This window comes from Lolium perenne, chromosome 2 (genome assembly GCF_019359855.2).
Source record: "Lolium perenne isolate Kyuss_39 chromosome 2, Kyuss_2.0, whole genome shotgun sequence".
In the NCBI taxonomy this organism is placed as follows: domain Eukaryota; kingdom Viridiplantae; phylum Streptophyta; class Magnoliopsida; order Poales; family Poaceae; genus Lolium; species Lolium perenne.
In genome coordinates, this window is record NC_067245.2 from 182,878,638 (window position 1) to 182,883,873 (window position 5,236).

Sequence of the window (5,236 nt, forward strand, 5' to 3'; positions counted from 1 at the left end):
TATGACAACACAAGAATTTGCAATATAGCATAAGATATTATGATAAGGTTATGGATTTGCAAAGGCTAGACGGAGCTCCCCCTAGATGTGTGCATAGTTAGAATATGCATTTGAATACAAATACACACATCCTAGAGACATAACTCCCCCTAGATTTTACAAATCATGCACATATACAACAAAGATATTTGACATGTCTATAACGCATATGCACACTATGGAGGCAACATATGGCAATACACGGAGCTTTGGGTGAAAGTGTCATACCTTTGCCTTGAGAAACCCAAACTTCCAATAACAATGCCTCCATAAAAATGGTGTAGCCACAATAGATGAAAACCAAATACCAATATAGGCTACCACGAATAGGTCTTATTACAAACCGGGAGATCCATGAATAGAGTAGCAAAGTAGCAAGCATACGAATAAGTTTCTCGAATAACTAGGGATAAAAAGTGATGCCAAGGCCAAAAAACCAAAATGAAGCACCAAGCCCTTGGCATCCCCATGCAAATACCCTTCCTAATAGAGCAACTTCTCCCCCTTTGGCATCAGAACACCAAAAGGGTAGAGGAAGCATGCTAGCGTCCCAAGGAGACCACTCGTCATCATCGTCGTCGTCCTCGTCTTCCTCCTCCTCGTCCTCCTCGTTGTCCTCATCTTCATTCTCACCATACATGTGCTTGTCCTCCTCCTCCTCCTCCTGCTCCTCATCTTCGTCTTCGTCTTCAACGTGGCCCTTGCCATGAGGTGGTGGAGAGGGACACACTATGCGCTCGGGGATGGAGTCCTCGAAACTCGACCAAGTGTGCTTGGACTTCCACTCACCGGGAGGAGTGATGGTGTCCTCGGAGCCCTCGGAGACGGGGAGGCCCAAGTGTCTCATCATGGCCTTTTGGCGTTGACGAATATTCTTGTTGTCGTGCTGGGCTTGGTACATCTTGTATTAGAGATCTTCCTTGAAGCAAAAGGACTTCTTGAGACGAGCAGTGAGCTTGGCGAAGAGGCCTTTGGTCTTGACGGAGTTGGGCACAAAGTCGGAGTCGTCACTATCGGCCTCCTCCTCCTCCTTGTCCTTGGGAGCATTCTTGCCATACCTTGGGAGAGAATGATTCTTGACGGCGGGGCTGCGCTCTTTGTGGATAGTGATTGGGTAGCATTGTTCAAGGAGGTCTCCACGGTTGGCTTGATCCCATTTGAGGCAAATGAGCCTCATGATGTATGGTGCATATTGAGGGAGCTTGCGGAGGAAGGCACAATCTTGCATCTCATGCCATATGTAGTCCATGATGTCCAATTGCTTGCCTCGACCCTTGTTCTCTTGAGTACGCACAAGGAGGTTCACAAGAAAACCATGCACTTCATCGTGGTTGGTGTGCTTGGGGTTGATGGTGTTGCGGTAAATGCAGTTCATGATGTCGTAGGTTGGAAGGAGGTCATAGGCACTTCCACAAAGTACTCGCCCGGGGAGGTAGAGATTGACCATCTTGTCCTTGCTCATTTGCTTGTGTTGGAGATGAATCCGGAAGTAGTTCATATCATTTCCGGGGAGTTGATAACCAATGATGATGTGGGCATTACCCTTCGGGTAACCGACATTGCCCTATACTGTACAATCTAACTGGAGGCCCATGAAGGTACTCGATGGCAAGGCGGGCCACTTGGACAATGCAGCAGAAGATTCCTTCACGGACAAGACAAAGGAGGATCCGAACAAGGAAAGTTTAGAGCTAGGACTCCTGTAAACCTAGTCGTACCCGGTTGGATCTCTTGAGACCTGGCCTCCTATATAAAGGTCAGGAGAGGGGTTGCTGAGGGACACGATTAGTCTTAGCAACTTTAGCCACCAGAAGTCTAGAGCTAGGTCGCCGCAGCACTTAGCCTCTCGACGAGATCTCAGCCGAAACCTTCGGCACCCCATTGTAACCCAATATTCTCATAATCAAGATTAGATAGGCAGGACGTAAGGGTTTTACCTCATCGAGGGCCCCGAACCTGGGTAAATTGCTCCTCCCGCTTGTCTGTGAACCGATGTCTCGTGTCAGCCTACAGGATTCCATCAACCCTAAGCCCCAATCGGAGAGCATTGCCGAGGAGTACCCTCGACAATTGGCACCGTCTGTGGGAAGCCTGTCGGCACCAGGCAGGTCATTGGCAGTACCAGTCACATCCGCAGCGTTTTTACTCGAGTCACCGACGCCATCAGACCCGAAAGATTCAATCCGCTGCGGATCCGTCGAGTTCGTACCACACCCCGAGGCGCCGCACCTGATCCCTGCAGAATCGTGCGGCTGTATGAATACTACTTTTCATGGTGTCCACTTCATCATTGACTCCGGAGGTTTCCTTCGCCTCCCTAGGTCAAGCGCATCTAGCCCAAGGACCTCAGTTTCGGAAGGTGTCACTCCAGCGACAACCCAGGAAGTCCCATCCAGGAACATGCAAGAAGGCAATCGAGGAAGTTTCGACGTCACGACGGGGCGAAGGAAAAGACGAAGGGACTCGCGCCGTGAAGAGGAAGAACGAATAGCAACTCACCCTCATCAGTATGAACGAGGATGCCAGGACACGCAATTGATCAAGGGCTGCACTCACTCACCGTATCGGCCATGGAGAAGCTTGAGGCACCGTGTTATCTTCACTCTTACATCGATCCGAAGGATGGTCGAGAGAAATCCAGCCACCTGCTAAGAAACTGTCGACAGTTCCCGGAAATTTGGCAGTTCTGCGACGACCTCAGAGCCGAAGCCATGTCAAGAGTTCACACAATGGAGAGAAGGGCAGGATCCTACAGTTATCCGCTAGAACCATACGTACCGGAGCCATACGTGCCAGCAGGAGGAGACAAGTATGTACCAACTGAGGTGTTTCCGGAGCCATGCGGGCAGGTCAGCATGATCCATAAAACCAGCTTTTCAAAGAAAGAAATCAAAAAATTCTCACGAGAAGTAAAGTATGCGGAAGTCGCTATGGTCGATACACCTGAATTCATCGACTGGTCAGATCAGAGCATCTCCTTCAGCAGGGCAGATCACTCGAAGGCCGTTCCTAGGCCTGGTCATGCAGCCCTTGTTCTTGAAGCACAGATCGGAGGATACAATATGAGCAAAATATTCATGGATGGAGGAAGTGGTTCGAACCTGTTATTTGCCAGCACGATGAGAGCAATGGGTTTAACAGTCGACATGCTAAGAGAGTCCGACACAGGATTCCATGGCAATATACCGACTCGACCCGCTTATTCTCTCGGTAAAACATCACTGGATGTAGTTTTCGGCACGCCTGGCAATTTCAGGAAGGAAAAAATAGAGTTTGAAGTAGTTGACTGGGAATCTCAGTACCACGCCATCCTCGGCAGGCCTGCGTTTGCCAAATTTATGGCAATACCTCATTATGCGTACCTGAAACTGAAGATGCCTGGCAACAATGGGACACCAATAACCGTTCAAGGAAGCTTTACCCGTTCAGACAACTGCGACAGAGATTTCCAAAAGATCGCCTCGAAGTTCGGAGCTAAGGAAGAACTCAATGCTGTCGACGCCGTCATGGATCACACACAGCCACCAGCTGACAATCGAAACGTAAGGTCTGACGAGTTTGACGCCGCAAAGGAAGCAAAGAAGCTGCAGGTGCACCCCACTGACCCGAAGAAAACGGTCAATACGTCGGCAGACCTTACTGAGGCATAGGAAGGCGCGCTCATCGAGTTCCTCCGTGAGCGCTGGGAGATATTTGCATGGGAACCATCCGACATGCCAGGTATCCCCAGGGAACTCGCTGAGCACGCCCTCAATGTTGACCCAACAGCCAAACCAGTACAACAGTCGATGCGCCGATTTTCCGAGCCGAAGAGAAGAGCAATTGGCCAAGAAGTTAGTCGACTCCGCAAAGCAGGATTCATTCGGGAGCTCAAGGAAGCCGAGTGGGTGGCTAATCCCATCATGGTGCCAAAGAAAGACACAACCGCTCTTCGCATGTGTATTGATTACACCAGCCTTAACAAGCATTGCCCGAAAGATCACTTCCCACTGCCTCGTATTGACCAGATAGTCGACTCCACAGCTGGATGCGACCGTCTCTCCTTTCTCGATGCATACTCCGGGTATAATCAAATCAAGTTTAAGAAAGAAGACCATGAGTTAACTGCGTTCATCACCCCACACGGCGTTTTCTGCTACAACGTCATGACCTTCGGGTTGAAAATTGCAGGGGCGACTTACCAACGGTGCATGCAAGCCTGCCTTGGAGAACAGATTGGGAGGAACATCGAAGTCTACATCGACGATATCGTGGTAAAGACGAAGCACACCGCCACTCTCATCGACGATTTGCGGGAAACCTTCGACAACCTAGACAAGTACAAAATCAAGTTGAATCCGAAGAAATGCTTCTTCGGGGTGCTAGGGGGACAAGTACTCGGGTACTTCATCTCAGCTAGAGGAATAGAAGCCAATCCTTTGAAGATCAAAGCTATTCTCGACATGGAGCCACCAAAGAATCTGCACCAAGTGCAGCAATTGGCAGGACGATTGGCAGCGCTTAGCAGATTCATCGCCAAGCTAGGAGAAAAAGCTTTGCCCTTCTATAACTTAATGAAAAAGTCAGAAAAATTCGAATGGACGAACGAGGCGCAGGAGTCTTTCGACAATCTGAAGAAAATCTTATCGACATCCCCAGTCCTCGTAACCCCGCGCGAGAAAGAAACACTGCTTATGTACATTGCAGCAACGGCCCAAGTCTTCAGCAGCGTCCTGGTCGTCGAACGGGAGGAAGCAGGGAGAGTTCACGGTGTGCATAGACCTGTTTACTACCTCAGTGAAGTACTCACGCCTGCGAAGCAGAGATACCCTCATCATCAGAAGCTGGCATACGCAGTATGGAGATCAGCTCGCAAGCTACGACATTATTTCACGGAGCACCCGATTATCGTCCTAAGCGAAGCACCATTGAAGAACATAATGACTAACCCAGAGGCCACAGGTCGAGTGTCCCAATGGGCCATCGAAATAGCACCACACGACATAACTTACGTTAATCGAACGGCGATAAAATCCCAAATCCTCCCAGATTTCGTGGCGGACTGGATCCAGTCATAGACACCAGCAGCACCCGACATGTCGGGGTCATGGACATTGTACTTTGACGGGTCGAAACAGAGCACAAGCGCAGGAGCAGGGGTGATACTAATATCGCCACAGGGAGATATGATGAAGTACATACTACGTATGAATTTCTC